Source organism: Parasteatoda tepidariorum, chromosome 4 (genome assembly GCF_982258835.1).
Source record: "Parasteatoda tepidariorum strain Cologne lab strain chromosome 4, Ptep-v5.0, whole genome shotgun sequence".
Taxonomy (NCBI): domain Eukaryota; kingdom Metazoa; phylum Arthropoda; class Arachnida; order Araneae; family Theridiidae; genus Parasteatoda; species Parasteatoda tepidariorum.
The window spans coordinates 86,349,737-86,374,822 of record NC_141758.1 but is presented as its reverse complement, the minus strand read 5'-3'; the positions used below and the strand labels follow the sequence as shown (position 1 = coordinate 86,374,822).

Genomic DNA, 25,086 nt, shown 5'->3' with positions numbered 1-25,086 from the left:
ATGAAATTGCACGTTATGGCCATAATTTGTAGGAAAAGAAATACCTACAAGAATATCTGTTATTAAAGATTTGTGCTGATGCTGGGTAAGTATAAGTGTCACATTGCTTGGCAAAATACTCCTTAGTGTAACTATTTCACTAACTAGTCATTTGTTGTTGCTACCTCACTGCATAACTCTATAATTATTATGTTGTGCTGTTGCTTATCCTCATAGATCTATAGTCAGATCAACTCAATAAAGTTGTTGACAGGTATGTACCTCCTACATATTTTTTATTTGTACATATTTTAATCTCTTGCATTATAATTAATTAGGTATCTTTCTCATTAAATTATATTTATGTGGAGTTGGTAGAGTTTTTTTTTTTATTCAAGCAATTTTTTGTGCTCCTATTTATTATATTGGTTATAATGGAATGGAAGTATATAGGAATTAGTGAGTGAATTGAATTTTCTTGAATATTATTTATTATTTGAAAGGAAATATGAATGACTAATAAGTTATACTTTAACAATACAAAGTTGAAAAGAAGCCCCTTTTTTTTCTCTTTTGAATAAAAGGTTAAATTAATAGTATGTTACACCCTAAACTTAAAGTTACCAATAAAAAGTTATCAACTTTCCTTGATTTAGCAAGTTGAAGCAAGCCAGTCATTGGCAATTTTTTTATTCTAAAATGAGAACTGAAAAATCAGAAGTATTTCTTTCCTTATCAATGAGCAAGAAAAGTATTTTTAGAATATAATTTTGCAAAAAAGAAATTAATTGCTTTTGTATTTTTCAGCTATTTTATTGCTTCAACTCTTTATTTATTCTGTTTTTTAAATTAAAAATCAACTGAGGATGCAGATTCCAACAGTTTTGGCTATACCAATCATTTCAATTAATGTTATTATAATGCTTTTTTAAATTTGCTGTTGTGTTTTGTAAAGTTTTGAAAAATTCTTGGAATTAATCATGGACTTGGTAATTTAAAATGTAGATTTTATTATATTGCTAGTTTTTTAAATTTGGATTACATGTGCTAAAGTTTTTATGCTTACATACTTCATTATTTGTTTGATGACGCAAGAATAACATTACTACTATAAATGATATTTTTAAATTAATATTAAAATTTTGAATAATATTAAGGGTTCATGAATCAATAATTGAAAAGAACAAGTTCTGTTGTATCACAATTTGTGCTTCATGTTTTGTTTATCCAGTTGCAATGCTTTTAGTTTTCTTCCAGGTTGTTATGATCATCAGTTATTGTGATGCATCCTTAAATGTAGAGAGAAGGCTCCTTCATCGACTGAATTTTCAACCATGCTGGCCTGAGAATTATTATGATTTCCAGGTCAGTGCTTGTTGAAATTCCAGTTTTGATCCGTCGTGTCCAGTTTTTTGTCAAATCAACATTAAGAAGGAAGTTATGATATTGAATAAGTATACATTTTAATTTGTTTTAAAGATATATTTAATCTTGGTTTGTTTACGGAGTTAATATATTACGTTGTACTATATTTTATATTAACCTTATCTATTATTAATATTTATAGTTTTATATAAAGAAAATTACGTTAAAAATATATGTATATATAATTTATATGTATTTTAATATCTTACATAATTATTAATATGGTATCTCATCAAATTTTGGTTCATTATTGTCGGATCATTATTTTGTTTGTTATTTTTTAAGCATTTTTTGTGGTTAAAAGTCCAAATTATTTTTTGTTTCATTCGTAGTGAGTAAAACAATTAATTGCAAGAAATATGAAGAATTTCAATGTACTTTTACTATGTCTTATTGCCTTTATTAAATTTTACATACATTAAAGTTTTAGATTTTGTGTTTACGTTTTTTATTATTTGTAAGATTCTGCTTATTAAACATTTCTGTAAATGACATTTTTAAAACTAATATTATAGTTCAGAATAATATGGAGAGACTAGTATAGAATTTGAATAGTTGAGAAGAAGCACAAGTAAGTAGCAATTGTATCACAAATTGTAATTTGTGCGTCTTCATGTTTTGCATATCTAGATTTGTTGCAAGTTGAGACTTTCTTTTCATCAACTAATCAGGTAACCTTTAAAAGCTCCTTCAGCATGTCTTTGTCTTAAATGGGAGTGATGAAATTGCTTGTTATGACCATAATTTGTCGGAATAGAAATACCTACTGGAATATATGCTATCAAAAGATTTGTGTTGATGCTGAGTAAGTATAAGTGTCACATTTCTTGCCTAAATTATTGTTAGTGTGACAATTTCACTTGCTAGTCATTTATTGTTGCTGCCTCTCTGCATAAATCTAAAATTGGTATGCACCTCCGACGTATTTTATATTTGTAGATATTTTAATCTCTTACATTATAATTAATTAGGTATCTTTTTCATTGCATTATATCTATGTGGGGTAAAGCAATTTTTTGTGCTTCTAATTATTATATTGGATATAGTTACTTATAATAGTATGAAAATATGCATATTTGAATTAGTTACTTGGTATATTGAATATTATTTGAAAGGAAATATGAATGACTAATAAGTTATACTTTAATAATACACGGTTGGGAAGAAATCAGTTTTTTTTTTTCTCTTTTGAAGGTTAAATTAATATATTACACCCTAAATTTAAAGTTACCATTAATAAGTTATCAATTTTCTTTGTATAAATATCTTCAAATGGTATAAAAAATTGTTTTACATTTTATTATATTGCTAGTTTTTAAAATTTAGATTACATGTGTTAAAGTTTTCTGTTTACATACTTCATTACTTGTTTGATGATGCTATGATTACATTACTACTATAAATAATACTTTTAAATTAATATTAAGAGCTCATTAATTTTAATAATTGAAAAAGCACAAGTTGTGTTTCATGTTTTGTATATGCAGTTGCAATGCTAATAGTTTTGTTCCAGGTTGTTATGATCATCAGTTAATGTGATGCATCCTTAAATGTAGAAAAAAAGGCTCTTTCATCCACTGAATTTTTAACTACTCTGACCTGAGAATTATCAGAATTGCCAGGTCAGTGCTTGTTGAAATTCCAGTTTTGATTCTTCAAAAATTCTGGGTACTCCAAATCAACGTTATGAAGGAAGTGGAAATATTGATTTAGTATACATTTAACTTAGTTTTAAAGATATATTTAATAATGCATGGGTTATTTACAGAGTTTATATATTATATAGTAGTATATTTTATATTGACTCTATATTAATTTGATTGAGTTAAGAAAATTGATTCAGGATTATCTTTATAGATATAATGCTTTTAATTTATTTTTTTTTACAGATTATTACAATTTTCAGGAATCTTTTCATGAGTGGAATTTTAGAACTTAAGTGACTTTTTTGTAAGCTGTACTGTGATCTTTTTCTTCTAATTAGAAGAATCTGTTTGCTTTACTATTTATAAAAATTTATGCTAGGCTGTAATTAAAGTGTAGAAAATTTAACAATTACTATGATTTTTCATGAACATTATCAATTAGCTCAATATCAATATTATCAGTATCAATATTTTAATATGAAATGCAAATGCATACTAACAATGTACCACAAATTATTTTATATATATATATGTGTGTGTGTAAAATTATCTCTTTCCATAATGATTGAACAAAAGTTCTAAAATATTTATTAAAAAAATTTATCAGGACCATGAAATTCAGCTAATTATGGAGCAAAAAACCAGGGTTGGGAATTTTTAACTTAATTTTTTCAGTGGTAAAATATTTTGGGCAATTAATTAAAGTTGTTTTATTAGACTATTTAAAAAGTATTTCATAAAAACGTTTTCTACCATTAATATTTTAATAAAAAGTAAGAAATTTTCCTTTTTTCTATACATTATGTTAACAAGTCTACTTACAAATATAAATGTATTGGAAGCATATGTATAGGAGTGAGTTATGCTGGCTGTTTGCTCCTCAGTTCTATACATAAAAATGCTGTTCTTCAGAATTATATAATGTCCTTTTTCCAGGGTAGGTATATAGTTCAATTACTTATAAATTAAAGATATCTTGTTTTATTTTTCTCTTGACATAATGAAAATTTTAATATTAAAGAACATGGAAATTCTTATGAAACTTTTAGGCATAACACAATATACTTATAAATAATGCAGTATTGGATAAATGCATTTATTACTTTAAAAAACTTCAAAAAAAAAAAATAATAATAATATCGAATCCCTGAAAGAACCGATTCAGGTTTTTTCAAGGAATGGGTTTTTCCAATTTCGTCTGATTTTGTCTTCATTTCTTTTAATTTTTGTAGTTTAGTCTTGCTGCATAAATAAATACCATAAATTTTATTCCTAACCAAGCCATTAATAATAATTATTTAAACATTTCATTATCTATGTCATTAGTCACAAGTAACAATACTATTTTAAATGAGAGTAAAAAGGTCCAATTACCTTTGTAGGATTTACCTATTCTGTTTTAAAATAGAATTATAAAAAAAACTGCTAAATGTTTTAACGAAGAATTAAATTATTTATTTTAATTCAAATGAAGTTTTTTACTTGGTTGTTGTTAATTTACGTCGCACTAGAGCTGCACAATGGGCTATTGGCGACGGTCTGGGAAACATCCCGGAGGACGATCCGAAGACATGCCATCACAATTTTGATCCTCTGCGGAAGGGATGGCACCCCCGCTTCAGTAGCCCGACGACCTGCGCGCGAAGTCGAGCACTTTACGGTAGCACAGTTTAACAAGGACCAATACCGCACACCCTCGGTCCCTACGCAGACTGATCCAAGTGGTCACCCACCCGCACACTGACCGTAGCCAGTGATGCTTGACTTCGGTGATCTGCTGGGAACCGTGTCTTAACGATCAGTCCACTGCGGGACGGTAAAAATTTTAATAATATTACAAAATAGCATACAATGCCTTTTATGTAGAGTTTCATTAGAATGAATTTATTTGTAAATATTAGTTAGAATATCTTAGAATATTAGACTTAGAATATTTTCACATCCTACGAAAAATATAAATAATAAGGAATAAAAATTCAAATTATATTATCAATGTTTGAATTTCCTTATAGGTGTAATATTCTAATTTAAAAAAAATTGTTCATTTAAAATTAAATTTTACATTACAACCGAAATTTATTGTAACAAAAAGTTTAGGACCAGATATCAAATTCGTAAAAGTCGGCTCCGAAATGCTATTGAAATATGGGAAATGTTGCAACAAGTTTTTACGGATTAGTTATCGAACTAATGAATGAACAACCGGTATAATAATTAACGTTGTAATAATACACTCAAGAGCCAAAACATTATGACCACCTCTTAATAACGAGTTGGCTCACCTTTAGCCCGTAACACAGTTGCAACCCGTCTTGGCATGGATGCCACAAGTCCTTGGTAGATGGCCGGAGACAGATTGTACCAGATGTTTAAGCAACGGTCACACAAATCCGAGATATTGCGACTCAGTGGTCTTTGAACTCTGAGCTGCCGTTTCATGACATCCCAAATGTGTTCTATCGGATTGAGATCCGGTGAGATAAGTGGCCAGGACATTAACTGGAATTCAGCGTCATGTTCCTGGAACCAGTTCAACACAATTTGAGCCTTGTGACACGGAACGTTGACCTGTAGGAAAATTCCATTTCTAGCTGGAAAAACAGAGGCCATGTAAGGGTGCAACTGGTCCGCAATGATGTTCAGATACCCTGTAGCATTCATGGTCTGCTCTGCCACAACCACGGGTCCCAGTGACGCCCAAGAGAACGTCCCCCAAAGCATGATACCGCCACCACCTGCCTGTGTATGACCTACAGTACATTGAGAGAGCAACTGTTCACCTGGAAGACAGCGTATCCTGACACTGCCATCGGTGGGATGAATGATAAACCGTGATTCATCTGACCAGGCAACTCTCTGCCACTGATTCATGAACCAGTCGCGATGTTCCCGGGCCCAGCGCAGGCGTAGTTGGCGATGACGCTTGGTTAGCAAAGGCACACGAGTGGGACGTTTGCTGCGTAGCCCCATATCCAACAGTGTCCGCTGAACAGTGTGCTCTGATACTATTCTACTTGACCCTGCATTGTATTGGGCTGTCAGCTGAGCCACTGTCTGGCTCCGGTTTTGCTTCACCAAGCGAAACAATCCCCGACGACCTCTTTCTTTGATAGCGTGTGAAAGTCCAACACCATGTCGTCTACTGCTGGTATCACCGTCATTCATCCACTTTGCATAAGCACTAACAACTGTAGATCGCATAATAGTGCTAGTAAAAATAGCAAAATCTAATAAATCAAACTTGAGGACAGCACGCTGTGTATATACAAAGTTAATTTAAGCTCTGTGATTTTAACCAGTTTATAACATCTCAAATTTACAATCCGCTATTAATATTTAATAGGATAAATGTATCCTAAATTTAAACATTATACTATAAATTAATAGTAAAGTAGAAAATTTCTTAATTCAAAATTTTTTTCTTTCTCCCTTTAAGTAGCACTAAAACTTAATTAACTTTATTTCAGATTCATTGCGTATAAAAAAGTAATATTCATGCCGTGTAAGATGCATATACAAATCTTACTTAACACTAGATTGCCAAAGAAGTCATTTTGACCGTTTTTTCATTTTCAAAAATTGTACAAATAATAATGCATAAATTTTTTCCCCAAGTGAAGTAATTTTTATTCCCTTAATATTTATTATTAGCTTGTTATATAACTGTAGATAATATAAAAAATTATAAAAATTACATAAATTAATTTTTTTACACATTAGCCATTCTTTCAGAATGCAATCATTTTGACTGCTTTTGGGCAATATAGGTATATAGGTAAAAGGGCAGTATGGGTGAAAATTAAATAAATTAATTTTTTTACGCATTAGTTACTCCTTCAGAATGCATACTAATACTTTTTCAGAGTGCAATATAGGTAATACTAAGTTTCAGTCTTTCTAGTATTAATTAAAAATGTAGTAAAATTTTTGTGATATAACTTTACAAAAAGGTTTTCATGTCTCCTTTTCAGCCGTGTTACTGAAGACCGTAAACTCTTAAATTACCGGTAGAGGAATATTTAGAGTAAGTATTTTTTATTGTTCTTTGTACTGCGCTGAAAATTTAAGGAGTTACTCGTTTTTTTTTTTTTTTCTTTAAATCCTGAAATGTGCCTCAAGAACGATTGCAAAATTCACTTTTTATTTATAGCATGTGAGCAGAATACCTGTTCTTCGTATGGACTGAAAAAAGCAAACAATGAATTAATCAGTGCTTAACCACATTGTGGAATATGCACAAGACAGAGAGACATAACAATTAAAAAAAAAAGCGAAAATTATTTAAATATTTTTATATAGTATTTAATTTAGCCTTAACGCTTGACTTTACATAATTATAATAAGCGAAACACATTTTCAGTTGTTCGTTATGATTAAACAGGGTCATGTTATGCACGAAAAAGATTTGCTAGATTTTTAAGAAACATATTATTTTACATAAAATGGTTTGATTAAAAAATATAACTAAATGTGTTAATTTATATCAATTTATTTTAGAAGTTAAAACCCAATTTTTAAGCTGAAATAGTTTATCTACGTAAATATCTAATTTCAGAAAAAAAATTTCTATCCTTATAAGTTTTTTTTTTAATATCTAAATTTAATTTGTTAAAATCAATTATATATTGTTTATCTAATCTCTTCTGCCTTGATCTTATTTTCTTTAAAAAAAATAGTAATAAACAAATATAATACTATTTGCTCGAATTTTATTCAGATGTTGACAAAAGACAACCTGATGAACCGTCAAATTTTCTAACAGTAATGTAGAAGAATCATTTTTCACTTAAAAAAAAAATAATAATGGTAAGAAGGGAAGCAGAAAATAAATCAGTTTATTGAATCAAAATATACAGGCAAGTTCATCATAATTCCAAATTCTGGACGTATCAGTTTTATAATAAAGCACTTACTCTGGTTTTTGGAGTGGTTAATAATGGTATAAATATTTTTCTTCCTTGCTTGAATAAAAATTTGAGAAAACAATCATATTTTGCATTATACGTGAAGGGAAACCACGATAATATCTTTCAGATGGCTTGATTCCATTTAGAAGTTCAGTAATCGCAATGAATTTTTTTTTATAATGAATCATTTTTCAGCATCTTTGAGAGACTTCTTTGTGACTATGACGAGATGTTCTTCAAATTTTTGTAGTTTTTATCCGAAAATCAAAGTAACTCGCTATTTTAGTATCGGAATAAAACCATATTTACGTTATAAAAATAATTATGTTTATAAAAATAATTAAGTTATAAATAAATTAAAGTTAAGTTAAAATAATTAAGTTAATTAATTATTTTAATTAATTAATTATAAATTAAGTTAAAATAATTAAGTTAATAAATAATTAAGTTGTAAAAATAATTAATTATAATCAAGATTAAATTGAAATTAAAATTATCAAATTTCGCGTTACACGCTATGAAAAACAGACAAAAATGTTTTTCAGACTGCTGTTATTGGTATATAAAATAAAATAATTTGCAATTTAAGTATCGGAGTAAAATTATAGATAAACATTTTTTCATTATTATTATCCTTAATAGATAGGGTACCATTTTTCTGAACAGAACGAAAAGCTCTTCTTATTAACTCAACCCAGAAAAAAACACCCTTATTATGCTTAATTCAATTCAGAGATCAAAGTAATTAACAATTTAAGTATCAGAATACAATCATATTCATGAAAGTTATAAGAATAATTTATTTTAATGAAGATTAAAATAAAGTAATCAAATTTGTGTTACATGCGAAGGAAAACCACGAAAAAGTCTTTTAAATTGCCTAATAGTAATAGGTTTCCAGCTTAATGTTGATTATCGCAATAAAATTATTTTTTAATAATCAATAATTTTTTTTATCATCTTTGATAAATAGTAAATGCTGTGAAATGCTCTAAATTTTTTTTGTACTTTTTTGAATTTTTGTAGGCAAACCAGATATCAAAGTTACTTGTAATTTAAATACAGGAATGAAATTATATTTTGAAAGACTTTTTGAATGAAAATAATTAGAATTTAGATTACGCACAAATGAAAACCATGAAAAAGTTTTAATAACTAACTAACTGAACGCTAACAGGCAATTATGAGACTATCTCAGCAATTATTAACATTTTCCAATTTATTGTTCTTCATGAAATTAAATGCTTTGGGCAGCTTAGATTGCTTATAAAACTGTTCTATTTTATTTTAATTATTTTATTTATTTTTTAGTTATTTTTATATTTTTTATATATTTTTAATAAGCACTTAAATTGTTTTTTTTTTAATATTTATTTCAAGTATTTGAATTTCAGAACAATATAAAAATCAATTTTTTAAAATACATTAATTTTTTCATTTAAAATTTACAAATTATAAATCTTTAAAAAAAATGTGTTCAGATTTTTCTGGCACAGAGACAGAATGTTATTATTTATCATAACAATTTATGAAAATCAAATAAAAAAAATAGAAACCAGTGATGTGTCCAGTGTCAAAGTTCACCCTGACATCTGTTTGGTACAGTGATTGATCTTTCCATCTTTATGTCTTTGTTTGAGTATACACGAGCAAAGGAGGGGATACAAGCCTCTATATTCATTGTCTACGAAGTACTTCGATTGGTTTGAATAAATTATCAAACTGAGCATGCGCGTTATTAAAATTGCGCCAAACAAAAATGCTAAAAACGCCATTCTAGTAAACCCGACAAAACGATTAAGGGATAACAATGAAAACGGTGATGTAATCGACCAATCAAATGCCTCTATTTATTAAAAAGGCGGTCAGCCAAGCAACAGCCGACCCGAAAATACTTCCTTAAGGTTTCCTGTTCCTTTTCACTGTAACCAAGTCTATTAAATAGTGACTTGCTGTTTGTGTTTTCAAAAACTTCAGTTTTCCGGCTAAACTTAGTATACATTAGTTTTGCAGTTGTGTTTAACTCTTGATATTTAATTATTATTACTTTAAAATGTTCCGGAATCAGTACGACAACGATGTTACAACTTGGAATCCACAAGGCCGGCTCCATCAAGTCGAATATGCCATGGAAGCTGTCAAACAAGGCTCTGCTACTGTTGGGATCAAAAGCAACACTCACGCTGTTCTAGTGGCTTTAAAACGAGCTTCATCTGAATTATCAGCCCATCAGAAAAAATCATTCCCATTGATAACCACTGTGGCATTGCTATTGCTGGCTTAACTGCTGATGCTCGACTTCTTAGTAAGTACATGCGTACAGAATGTTTAAACAGCCGATTTAGCCGTGATGCCCCATTGCCGATTAATCGCCTTGTTACTCGACTGGGAAATAAGATGCAAGTATGTACCCAACGCTATGATCGTAGACCATATGGTGTTGGCCTTCTTGTTGCTGGTTATGACGATCTTGGTCCTCACATTTATCAAACCTGTCCATCTGCTAATTACTTTGATTGCAAGGCTATGGCCATGGGTGCTAGATCTCAATCAGCTAGAACCTACTTGGAGAAATATTTAAACGATTTAAAAAATTGCAAATTAGAGGAATTGGTGAAGCATGCTCTGCGTGCTCTTCGAGAGTGTTTGCCTAATGAAGTTGAATTAAATTCAAAGAATGCATCAATTTCCATTGTTGGAAAGGGCATGGACTTTTCATTGTATGAAGATGAAAAAGTGGAACCATATTTGCAAGCCATTGCAGGCGATGAGAGACCTCGAAGAGGAGGTGTTGCTGGAAGTGGAGATGAACCTGGCGATAGTAAACCTGATGATGCTGCACCAAAAAGACCAGAACCTGAAGCAGCATTTGAAACTATGGCTGTAGATTAAACTCTAAATAAACAATTAGTTACTTTTGTGAAATTCAATTATTCTTATTAAAATGTCTAATGTTAATGTAATGTAAGAACATGTTTTTTGATAATATACAATGTATAAGTTATGTGGTTATTGTTTCTCTTGGCTTTATTTTTATTGAATTTTCTTTAACATTAAGTTAATTTTTTTAAAATTTATATTTTACCTTAAAGTATATTTTCTGTTTAGATCTGCATATTTTTTTAACTAAGAAATTGATTAAACAGTTAGAGTTTGTTTCGTCATGGCGGGAAAAAAAATCCTTGCAAATGAAATTCATTGGCTTGCAATCGTGTGTTTTAATTGCTAATTTGTTTCATCATCCAGTAAAAGTGCCTTTGTGTTAGGAAGTATATTTCTTTTGTTTGAAGAAAATTTGAACCTATAAGAGGCAAAAATTAAATCCACTTGAACAACATGAGTTAATAATTAAATATTGGCTTGACTTTAACTAAATGATTATAAATCTTATATTTCTACTTATTTTGGCAGACCTTTTAAGGTGGCTATTCAAAGATAATTAAGGAATGTGTCATCAAATATCCTTTTTTTTATATTGCAATAATTTTTGCTTATATTTACATAAATGACTTTAAAATATGAATACATCATTACCTTTTTTCACCTAAATTAAATAAGCTTATATCAAATATCCATTTTTCTGAGACATCTGATCGAGGAACTTATGCCTAGCATCCACATGCCGCAGGCAGTTAGTGTTCATTTTGTGTACTCTAATTTGGCCGATCTGACTGTCATACTCTCATATAAAATTTGTGACTTCTATTGCTTCAAAACTAATTAAACTCGTTTGAATGACACGGTGGATACACTTAAGTGCCACTGAATCCAGGATTGGCAATGCTCTGGGAATGGTGTAGCACTCTGTCTCATTTATAGTAACATGCAGTTGCTATTATGGTAAATGCATATTTAGCTACCTACTGTGAATGTTGTTAATCAGTTGTTTCAGCTACTAATATGGAAAAAATTTTATAAACTTGCTTTGATCGTAGACCAGGGATGGGCAAACTTTTTTGGTCGAGGGCCAAAAATCGAGAAAAAAATGTTTGGTGGGCCAAATAAAACTTTAAAAATTTAAAAAAAAAGTGATATACTAGTTTTAATTTAAATATTTAGTGAGATGAATGAAATTGCGATTTCATTTTTAAAAGTTCCTTATATTAAAGTTCGAAGTGAGATGCTTTTGCTAAATGCTTAGAGAGATGCTAAATGCTTTTCTGTTAGCTGACTTCTGAAATAATTTTTTCTAAGGTTCATAGTTGAAAACTTTTGTTCACATATATAAGATTAAGCAAACATAGCGCTGATTTTCTGGACATGAAATATTAATTTTTGGAAACTAGATTTTGGTAATGATTTGTAAAACTTTGGCATATTTAGAAACAACTGCTTCAGATGATTGTTAGATTGTTCGCTCGTTGGATCTTAAAATGCGCAGTCTGCCAAATGTGAAGTACAATTTACCTATTTTAGATTTCCTCGAGAAAGACAAACGCTAGTTAGAGCCAATCTAAGGCTATTCTATGAAGAACTTCTGCTTTCAACATTTTACCAATTAAAGCTGTATGTGCTAACTATTTCCATCAATTTATGTTTTGTAGAACAAAAATAGAGAAAGTAAAAAGGTCATCAGTACTTTGTTAAAAAAGGAACAACAGAAATAATTTTAAATAGTAGACAAGAAAATGGACGTATATTGTTTGTATTTGCCACTGATCGGCAAATTAAAATTCAGCGGGCCGGATAAAACCTTCCGGCGGGCCAACTGTGGCCCGCCGGAAGGTTTTATCCGGCCCGCTGAATTTTAATAGTACGACAGGGATAATAACTTTATAACTACGACAGGGATGGGCCGTAGTTTGCCCATCCCTGTCGTAGACTATAGGCCATTCAATTTTCAACATTGTCAAAAAGTGAGTACTTAATTTAGACAGTTTAAAGGTTAAACAGCAAATAATGTCAGTTTTTTTCTGGTGATTTTGGAAAAAAATAGCCAAGGATAATCAACTCAGCCGTTTGTATAAACCCAGTTATATCAAACTATGAATCAAATTACCAATCACTAATACCAGGGATGTGATTCTTTCGTGGATTTCCGCTTTTTTTTTCAGATTTTTCCCGCGGAAAGTTTTTTTTGAACAAGTTAAAATATTTTATGAGGAACTTAATTTTCCTCGGAGAGAAAGTATTGAAGTCCTCATTCCTCCCTCTGAAGTTTCTCTAAAAATCATTTCCTTGGGATAAAACTGATTGACCTTTATACAGGGATGAGATTTTTTGCTTTTGCCACTCTAATTTCAGCCTTTTTATCAAAAACTTCAATTCTCTAAAAGTTAAGTTTTTTTTTAATAAATATCCCGCTTTTTTTTTGAAAATTCAGTTGTTGAAATAAAATAATTACATTTATTTACGATTTTCAAAGATAGACAGAAAATTCAAACTACGTCCTAGCTGCTAACCCTTCCATATTTTTACTTATTTTAGCTATTTTCTCTGCTTTTATGCCCAAAAAATAAGATTTTCTGTATTTTTATTTGTCCGCCTGATAGCTCGTACTTTCGCAATTCAGACGTTGTGACCCTGTCATCTGACGTGAAAGCAAACGAAGAAAATAATAATAAATTGAGGTGGATTTGAAGTGAAAATATTTATTTGCTCTTTCATTGTAAAATTTTATTTATTATGTTTAAACAAAAACAATACAGACATGCCTTTTAGAAATCCCGAGTCCAGACTCTGCAAATATCTCGCTTCTTATTCACGCGATTTTAATATCAATAATTGATTTTCGTATTTACCTGGTTTAAAAGTTGCACATTGCGATTCTTATTTACGCTATTTAAACATCATACATTATTATTCTTATTTGCGAGATTTGTATTTACACGCTTTTAAAACCCTATGTAGCGATTCGCGAGAGCTTAAAATCCAATGTCGTGATTTGTTTTTGCGGTTGTAATATCAAACATCGATTTTCGTACTTATACGTGCTTTAAAAATTAGACATTGCGATTTTTATTCGAAAATTATGCATTGTGATACGTATTTACGTGATCTAAAAATTACGCATCATGATTTGCATTTTCGCGTTTTTTAAAATTCGATATAGAATTTCATATTCACGTGATTTAAAAGCCTCATAAAGGGATTCGTTTTCTCTCAATTTAAAATCGTGCATGTGATTCATATTCATACAATTTTAAAATTAATCATGGGGATTTATAATCACATGGCTTAATTGCACTTTTTGCACTTTTTTTGTCAAATTTGTGTATATATATATATATATATATATATATATATATATATATATATATTCATTCTTGGATTTCCTCTTTTTTACTTTCTGACTACTCTCATCCCTGTTTCATGTGCACATAGATGAATGCAACTAGTCTAACAAATCAAGCTATATTGAAGGAAGTTTTTTGTTATATAAAAAGAAACACATTTATTTGACACAAATACAAATTAACAAACAAAAAATAAATTGAATTACCTGTAACAGGTTAGTATAAATTTTGCAAAAATGGATTGAAATACCCATAATGGGTTAATATAAACCTTAAATACAAAACTTTTCTCAACAGAAACCAGCTCTCTTGATCTTGTTATTTTTTTTCTTAAAAATCATGCTTGTGTTAACTAAATATTTTATGGATATTTTAAGACTCTTTACTAGTAATGTGCAAAGAGGGCAAATGCCCCCGGAATCATCGAATGGATAACTAAGTACATCAGTATTAAAAGCCTGTTACTATGTAACTCATTATTAAGAAAATATAAATTTCTTATTATGTAAATAACATAGATATAAAGGCATAAAGATGAATAACTCGACCAATCAGACCTCGGGGTGAACTTTGACACCACTATTCTAGTAACTAGTTTCTACACCGCCCTCTTCTAGGCTGTTTGTTTGAACAAAACATCATTGAAGTTGTTTCTTTATTGCAGCTGTATATAATTTGTTCCTTTTTTTTAATGATTTTTACATAAAATAGGTTACTATAATACTTTTTATAAACATAATTTTAATCTGTTGCTTAAATTGCTAGTTATTTTGATTTCTGGGATTGTTAAAATATAAAAAGTTCACAACATTTACTAAGATGACAGGCCCTCTGATGATAAAAAAATTATTGGTTATAAAAAGTAATTTACCGTTCAGCAATCCTATTACCGTTCAGCAATCTAAAAGACTTTTTTAAAAAAATTTTTGACTAGTGTTTAATAAAACAATAGCTCAGATAAAGGTAGATGATTTACAAATCTATTATATATAATTCTCTTACGTGGCTCCCAAATTTTGGCTGTATTTCTTTTCCGCCGCTGGCAACGTTTGCTTTGTTTTGTTTACGTTTTGAAAACATCAGAGCATTCTGCCTTTTAATGATGTGTTTCTGATCTAATATATATAATTCTCTTACGTGGCTCCCAAATTTTGGTTGAAGTACTTTGTACAACTGAATAAAATTCTTTTCACAACACTTAAATATTTACTTTATTTTCTTCATATATCAGTCGGCAAAGAATTCTGTTAGGTTAAAAAACATTTCGCTAAAAATATAACGAATTCTAAAGGAAATAAAAATAAACAACTTAAAAAATAAAAATGCTGTTGCCAGCCATAGAATTTTTTGAAAGTTAACTTAATAAATCAAAGTGACATAGAAGCGCAACTAGATCAAAATTATGATACCTGAGCTTTTGACATAACAAATCCTTCAATTCTATAAGTGTTGTATCGCCAAAGCCCAAATTAACAATTGTGTTTTTAAAGAAATTCTATAAAAAGTTTTAAATAAGCAACCTACTTCTACAACTGCTTCTTGAAGAACTTGGCTCATTGATTAAAAATATTGTTTTAATTTTACAGTCCTAACTTTACTTCTACTTTCTTTATTGCTATGACCCTCTTTCATTACATTTTACAACTTCATGCTAAATTTGAGGACTTTAAATTGTTTTGTGGTTGAATACTGACATTTAGAAATGAGTACATAAAAAATTATATTTAGAGGTTAAAAATTTGCCTCAGAAAAATTTGAATTGTTGACATTGAATTTAACAATGGAAACAATCGTTTTTGTGAAAAATTGAATTGTATTGTTGACATCAAAACTAAAAATATTGTGTTTTGAACTTAACAATACTACCTTAATTTATACTTCAGAATTGCCTTGGAGAAATTTGAATTGTTAGCAATGACTTAAACAAAAAGTTTTATTTTAACTGACAAATACTATATTGTAATTTAAACTTTTTCTATGACTATACTCATTTTCTTACTCTTTTCTTTGTTTTTTATACATTTTATATTTCTGTGATAAAATAAAAAACTTATAGTTGTTCTGCTTCTGAACACTGCTGAAAACACAATCAAAAATATATAAATTTATTTTACAAATTCCATATTATTAGGGTGGCGCCCTTCAGAGAATTAAAAATCCAAAATTATCTTCATCGAAGCCGATGCTTTATATCCGGCGATCAGTGGCAGACTACTATTTCTTACTGTTTTACAACACGTGGCTTTAGCCCTCTGGTGGGAAAGACTTTGAAACAAAACTTACAACAGTTACTTTTCTCAACAACTGAAATTTAGAATAGTGTGATTAAGAAAAATATGTGAACTGTTTGCAAATTCAAATTAATATTGAAATGTACAGGTTTAGAATTTTCTACAGTGAAAAGTTTTCGGCACTTCAGTATTCAAAAAGCTATACAAAAGCTAGACGTTCAGAGCGTATCCAATGAGCGAGCAAGGCGAGCATTGGATTGCGAAGCAATCCGAAATGAACTGCGAAAGCAGTTCCGGGGATTGGTGAGCGTTAGCGAGCAGGGGGCGAAGCCTCCTAGTCTATTATATATAATTCTCTTACGTGGCTCCCAAATTTTGGCTGTATTTCTTTTCCGCCGGTGGCAACGTTTGCTTTGTTTTGAAAACACCAAAGCATTCTGCCTTTTAATGATGTGTTTCTGATCTAATATATATAATTCTCTTACGTGGCTCCCAAATTTTGGCTGAAGTACTTTGTACAACTAAATAAGATTCTTTTCACAACAGTTAAATATTTACTTTATTTTCTTCATTCATAGAGAAAACAGTCGTCAAAGAATTCTGTAAGGTTAAAAAACATTTCGCTAAAAAAATAACGAATTCTAAAAGAAATAAAAATATACAACTTGAAAAATAAAAATGCTGTTGCCAACCATAGAATTTTCTGAAAGTTAACTTAGCAACATAAATCAAAATGACATAGAAGCGCAACTAGATCAAAATTATGATACCTGAGCGCTTGACGTAACAAATCCTTCAATTCTAAATGCCCAAATTAACAATTGTGTTCTTAAAGAAATTCTATAAAAAGTTTTAAATAAACAACCTACTTCTACAACTGCTTCTTGAAGAACTTGGCTCATTGATTAAAAATATTGTTTTAATTTTACAGTACTTACTTTACTTCTACTTTCATTATTGATATGACCCTCTTTCATTACATTTTACAACTTCATGCTAAATTTGATGACTTTAAGTTGGTTTGTGGTTGAATACTGACATTCAGAAATGTGTACATAAAAAAAATAATATTTAGAGGTTAAGAGTTGCCTCAGAAAAATTTGAATTGTTGACATTGAACTTAACAATGGAAACAATCGTTTTTGTGAAAAATTGAATTGTATTGTTGACATCAAACTAGAAATATTGTGTTTCAACTTAACAATACTACCTTAATTTATACTTTAGAATTGCCTCGGAGAAATTTGAATTGTTAGCAATGACTTAAACAAAAAGTTTTATTTTAACTGACAAATACTATATTATAACTTTAACTTTTTCCATGACTATACTTATTTTCTTACTCTTTTCTTTGATTTTTATACATTTTATATTTTTGTGACAAAATAAAAGAACTTATAGTTGTTCTGCTTCTGAACACTGATGAAAACACAAAATGATGGGCTTCATCAACAATCAAAAATATATACATTTATTTTACAAATTCCATATTATTAAAGTGGCGCCCTTCAGAGAATTAAAAATACAAAATTATCTTCATCAAAGCCGATGCTTTACATCCGGCGTTCAGTGGCAGACTACTATTTCATATTGTTTTACAACACATGGCTTTAGCCCTCTGGTGGGAAAGACTTTAAAACAAAACTTACAACAGTTACTCAACAACTGAAATTTAGAATAGTGTGATTAAAAAAAATATGTGAAATATATTTCAAATGAATATTGAAATGTACAGGTTTAGAATTTTCTACAGTGAAAAGTTTTCGGAACTTCAGTATTCCAAAAAGTATACAAAAACTAGACGTTAAGAACGTATTCAATGAGCGAGCAAAGCGAGCATTGGATTGCGAAGCAATCCGAAATGAACTGTGAAAGCAGTTCCGGGGGTTGGTCAGCGCCAGCGAGAAGGGGGCGAAGCCTTCTAGTATATTTATAATTCTTTGGAAAACGAGACTAGTTTGAAACTGGAATTACAACTTACAATATTGGCGTTATATTTTCTCAACATTCCAATTTATATCATAAAATGTATGAAGGGAACTTTAAAAAAAACTCTTTAGTCTGAATCCTCTGCCTGAACTGTCGTGGCTTAGGGTGTTTGCTGTTCAGTAAACTGCCTGGGTTCAAATCCCAGTGTTTGTTCAGTACAGATGACTGGTCCGATAAGCATATTTAATTCACGAATCATATAATACGAAAATACCCATTTATGTGTATAAATAATTACAGGAAACTTTTAAAAAAAATTGTGATTAGAGATAAAAGTAAACTAAATACATAATTATTAATTTAAATTATGCTGCATATTATAATTTATACAGAATTTCACGTTGTGAAAATATCAGTGATTTAAATTTATAAAAGAGATAAATTTTTTTAAATGTGTCATTAATGATTTTACTCAGGAAATTTTCAGGATTTTTTAATTGGGCTCACCATCACCCCTGGGTACATATATATAGCTGGACAAATTACGAATTTCTTATATCTTTTTAGAAAAGAAGTTAATTTGCACTTAGGTTCACTAAAAAATAAAGGAGTCATATAATTCAAAAATACCCATTTATGTCTAAATGTTTACAAGAATTTTTAAAAAAATATTTTTTAGTTTTTCACTCCCCAACTCTAGTGCATATTACAGATGGGGGGAAAAAATCCCAACTACAAGAAAAAATTTTTGTAGAGTAATCAAATTTAGGCAATACGTTTGCCTGAATATTTAAATGATTAAAAGTTCAAGATCACAGGTTATTGCAACTAAGAGAAAAGCCATTTCAAATGTGTAATGCTGAAACATTATTAACCGACGTAACCACCAGAATTTGAATGCAAGCTTGCAAACGGGCATGCATTGTATCAAAAGTATGCCGTATGTCATTTTATGGGATGGTGTTACATGCTTGTTGCACTTGGTCAGTCAATACAAGGATGGTTAATCCTGGTTATGGATGACGCTGAATCTGTTGCTAGTGATATCCCATACATGCTCGATTGGTAAAAGATCTGGTGATCTAGCAGGCCAATGCAAAATGAAAACCACAAGAATGCTCCTGCTGTCATAGGAAATTGCTCCCCAGTCCATAACTCCAGGTAAGTGTGTCTAGGCCGGAGACTATCTATAGATCATATTGGATTACAACAGCAGTGTAAGGACAGGCATTATCTGGTGAAAAATACTCCTTTTGCTGCATATGAACTCCCATCAAGCTGTATGTTGATCCTTGATGAGAATTCTGGATGGTAACCATCAAATTTAGGTTAGTTCATCAAGGTTTTTCTTGCCTAGGGATGGTGGTGGAGAAATAATCTAAAAATAGCAAAATTTAAAAGCAACTGATGGTAATATTCTTATGCGAGAATAGCAAATAATTAAAAGCAACTGGAGGTAGAATTTTAATGCTGGAAAAGCAACTCATGGTAGAATTCTGCTGGAATAGCAAAAGTTCCAAGCAACCAATGGTAGAATTCTCATGCTGGAATAGCAAAAGTTCCTAGCAACCGATGGTAGAATGAGGAACCTGCATGCTTCGGGTAATCGCAGAATGTTGATTATTTTGAATAGTTTATATCTTAAAACTCCCTAAAATCAATTCAGAATTTAAAAAACTGACCCGAATATTAAAAAAAACTTAACTTAAAATTAGCCCAAAACGAAACTAACTTCACGTGACACAAAATGAGGCGTGGTTTGCTATGACGTCAGGATACAGTATCTCAGCGAACGGGAGGAGTTAAACCAAAGCTTCCTATTTAAAAATGTGTTACAAAGGCGTTTCAATTTGAACCGCATTTTTTAAAAACTGTTTTTCTTTCATGCTTATATTATTTATATATAGTTTAAATATATATGTAGTGTATAGCAGTTGCATCCTCCTCCTTGAGAAAATTTTTGTGAGCACCTTTCAGCATAATGAAATAAAATTGAGGAATGAAAAAATAAATATCAAAACTACATTTTTTTTAACAAATTTTGAAATAAATTCATTTTTATTTATTTATACTGATTCATTTTTATTTATATTTGTCTATACATAAAAGTCTGAACTGTTTTGAAAGTTTTTTATTTAATAAGTTGATCCCGATTAGAGGGAATGGAATGAATGGTATATGACCTGGAATTATAAGTTTTTAGGTAAATAAAATGTTTTAAAAAATTCTTTTTTATTATTAACTTCTAAAATATTTGATTAAATTTTTTTTAAGAAATGTAAATAATGCTAAACACCTATCATTTTTTATTTTAACTTTCGTAATTTTTTCTTCTAGATAAAATTATTTTTTTTTTTTAACTCAAAACCCTTCAGCATAATGAAATAAAATTGAGGAATGAAAAAATAAATGTCGAAACTACTTTTTTTTCAATAACTTTTGAAATAAATTCATTTTTCTTTATTTATACTGATTCATTTTTATTTATATTTGTCTATATATAAGAGTTTGAACTGTTTTGAGAGGGAATGGAATGAATGGTATATGACCTGGAATTTAGGTAAATTTTTTAAAAAAAATTCCTTTTATTATTAACTTCTAAAATATTTTCAGGAATTTTTCTTTTTTTTTGAAGAAATATAAATAAAGCTAAACCCCTATCATTTTTTATTTTAACTTTCATAATTTTTTCATCCAGATAAAATTAATTAATTATTTTTTATCTCAAAACCCTTCAGTATAATGAAGTAAAATTGAGGAATGAAAAAATAAATGTCGAATCGAAACTACTTTTTTTTTCCACAACTTTAGAAAAATATAAATTCATTTTTAATTTTTTTTATACTGATTCATTTTTATTTATATTTGTTTATATATAAAATCCTTTCCTTTTTTATTTTAACTTTGATAATTTTTTCCTCCAAATAAAATTATTTTTTAACTTTAAAAAAAAGAACCTGTACACAACTGTTCTGTCAGAATAAAATTCTTTCATTTTAAAGAAAAAAAGGAAAGAAAGAAGGAAAGTGATCTGAACAACATTTCAAAAACATTTTAAAATTCAGTATAATGAATTATTCATTCAGAGAAGCTTATCAATCAGAGAAACAATCTTATAGAATTAAATTATAATTAAGTAAGTTACTGTAAAATGGTCTTAGCAACAGTATAATGCAGTAGTTGCAGACAATTTGCGAGTATTTTTTTCATCGCGTTTGATGGCTTTGCACCAAATTTGTCTTTTTTCTTCTTTTGGTACACTAAAAAATAATTTATTTGGCGTGTTTAATGTAGAACTATTGCACATGGTACAATGCAACACTTGTAGTTTTTGCTTGGAGCCAATTTTTAAAATTTATACTCAGAGCGGCATATGCTTTCACCGTTTTACATGATGGGAGTTGTGGTTGTACTGTATCGTGACGTCATCAGAGCAGATGGGAAACCTAGCAGCGATTTAGGGGGCGGGGCTAATCGAGCGATTTCAACTATTAATAACAAAATAACTAGTAATCGCACCAGTCTGAAATTGGTGTCTATCTTTATAAAATGGCATGATGTTTCATTTTAAAACATAAAAAAAAAGCATGCAGGTTCCTCATTCTCATGCTAGAAAAGCACAGAAAGATAGCAAGTGATGGTCGTGATTGCTGCTAGACAAGCAAGATATTCCAGCAACACAAGCTGTATGCTAGACAAGCAAAAAAAGTGTGCCAATACATAGTATGGCAAGTTTTTTTTTTTTTTTTTTTTTTTTGCTGGTACCAGCAAATATTTTTGCTAGATTAAGTTGGTGTTTTTGTTAGTACATAACATTTCATTCTTGTCTAGCAAACAAATACCAGCAAAAATTTTAACTTGGATTTTCAGTTAACCGAAAGTAGGAACAGTTTAATGTAGGATACACAGATGCTTTTAACTTACCTCATATCATATTTTAATGACATCTACGCTAATGACACAGCAGAGCCGTTTTTAAGGATGGGCCCAGTGGGCCCTGGCCCAGGGCCCCGAGTTCTGATGGGGCCCCCTAAAAGACTAAAATCTCATTGCATTAATTGTTTTTTTTTTTTTAATTCTAACTCATTTATTATAACTAAAGAGGGCCCCCAGATCCCACTTTTTTTCTTCTTTTACATAGTCAGATGCTTTTCAAAATCTAACCGAAGTGTTTACAAATATAAAATAATTGTTACTCTTCACTTTTCTAACCAAAAGAGCAATAAAACGCTCTTTCCACAGATGAAAATATCCCCACTTTCGTAACTACCACCCACAGAGTTGTCAAATAGCCTCCTCACTTTACACTGTGAGAAAATGTTTTTAGCTTCTTTATATTGCCTTGGGACTCTTTTTTCCTAACTTCGGAAATATCAGATATCCACAGAAACACCCTTTTGTCTGATTTCTGGTCATAAATTTCTAGGAAGAAAACATTTCAAGGGCTGTAAATAGGGGGAGGGTCTTGCTAGAATCTGTCTTGAGATTTCCATTAGTGCCCTTAAATTGGGCCTCGCTCAATTCGAATTTTTCTCTCTTACAAAATTTAGTTATTTTTTCTAATTTATTATAAAAGCTTTTTTTCCCCTGTAATCATCCTAAATGATTCCACTAGCCTAATTGTTTAATTTATTTAATTATTGTGGTTGATTTTATTTTGTTATTTTTCAAATCAATCGTAAGAGAATCTGTGAACTAGGCATATATTGATCAAATTTTCGTAGGATATTAAGAAGACAAATCTTTCACGTTGGAGGTAAGCAAATGTTTTTATTAAATCAATTTTGGTTGTGGTTAGGGAAAACGGGAAAAGTTTGCGCAATTTTTTGTATATACATTGTGATTTTTTTTTATTTTTATTTTATTTAAATTTCGGGCCACTATTCAATTCCCTCTTTGACTGGCCTGTCTGCCAAAACACTTGATTTGGTCTGTTCTGGATGAAACTGAGATAACAAATGTAATTTTATTTTAATTTTACTTACTGCTAATAGACAGAAGCAACATATGATTTTGTATAATAGAGCATTGAAATCAAATGATCATCAGCTAAGAAAATTTTTAAATATGAGAAAAAAATTGTTTAAAACTCCCGTATGACCAAATTTTCCATGTTTCCCCTAAATATGAAATATGTTTAATTTGTAATATCATTTTTCGCACACAAAATTAATTTATTCTGTTAGCTTATGATTTTATTGTTTATTGATCATATTTGTTTCCATTTTTAACTCTTTGATTTTTGCTATTATGTGTCTTCTCTGTTTTGCTATTATGTGTATTTCTCAATTTTTTAATTAATAAGGCTCTTAAATTTCCAAATCAAAGTTGAAACAAATTCTTAAAATTGTAAATCGAAACTATATATGAAATTTTGACAGCTTTGCTTTTATTTTAAACTTTTGCATTTAATTTAATGAAATAAAAATAAATTAAAAAAATGAAAAAATATAAATAAGTGACTGAATAAAATAAAAAACTTCGTTGTCATTTCATCTTCTAAGCAATTTGAGTATTAATAAATTATTTAAATATAAGTAAATTTTTAGTTTAAAAAGTAAAAAGATTTTTTTGATTTGTTTAAAAGGTAATTATGCTCCATCATGAGACTATTTAATTTCTGTTCCTAATGATCAGAATTATTTTTTATTTTACTTTATTGTAAAAATGATATATTTAATACTTTCATGTGATATGCTACAGTTTTAAATACCTAAAAGATGACTGAAATTGTCAATTCAAAAAACAATTAATACTTTTGAACATGAATTTAAATGACTTCATATGTTTTGTTTGGCTATTTCATTTTATATTATCGCAGTATTTAGAGCAGACAGTTGCTTGTGGGTGTGGATGATATAAGTAAAAGGAGCATGCAAAAAAAATTCAGTTAATGCCCAATATTATATTTTTAAACTTCTCGCAAAAATGTAGTAAGAACGACGCTGACGTGAAATATCCTGAATGGTAGGTGGATCATGGATTAGAGTACCCTTGCTATCAGACTAACCGTGAAAGGATTTCGTGGTTTTCCTCTCCATGTAACTCAAATGCGGGCTAGTTCCTCCACGAAGACAAAAATTTCTTCCAATACTTGATCCTGGAGTTCTCTTGTCTGCTGGATAGGGTTCAAAATTACAAGGCTACGGAGTTGAACATTAGTAGTAGTAAACTCGAAATTGGGTGGACTACTGACTGACTGTTATAAAACAAACTAATAATTAGGCACGATAGCTTGGTTGATGGTAGGGCTATGGACTCGTGTTCGTGAGAATGGGAGTTTGAATTGAGCCGGCCGAATAATACCCAAGTATAAAATGGTGATTGTTAAATCTGTCGGGGTCATTAACTCCTCCTAGTTCTCATAACTATTCAATACCTCTGGGTACTGATCCAGGAGTTTCCTTGTCTTCTGGATTGGTTTTAAAATTTCAAGACTACGTAATTAAACATTAGCTCAAAATTGAGTCAGTTTTTCAATGGTGATTATAAAAAACATAATAATTAAACTGTATTTTCTTGTACTCTTTTTAATTCCTTGCTTATTTTCTACACACCTTCATAATTTGATGCTTCTAAGTCTTACAGATTTTGAGCTGCAAAGCAAAATGTATGTCTTACAGGAAATTGATTTTGATGATGTGATAAAAGATTCGCCTCTCAAAAAGTGCGAAAAGTATTGTTACCTTAAATTTTCGATAAAAAATAATGTATGTAAGCTTTTATAATTAAT

General features: G+C 29.8%; 1 pseudogene; it reads left to right on the top strand.

Annotated features, from left to right (window-relative positions):
- The first annotated feature begins 9,947 nt into the window (after positions 1–9,947).
- On the top strand, positions 9,948–10,852 carry LOC147811892 (proteasome subunit alpha type-1 pseudogene; annotated as a pseudogene).
- Positions 10,853–25,086: the final 14,234 nt, after the last annotated feature.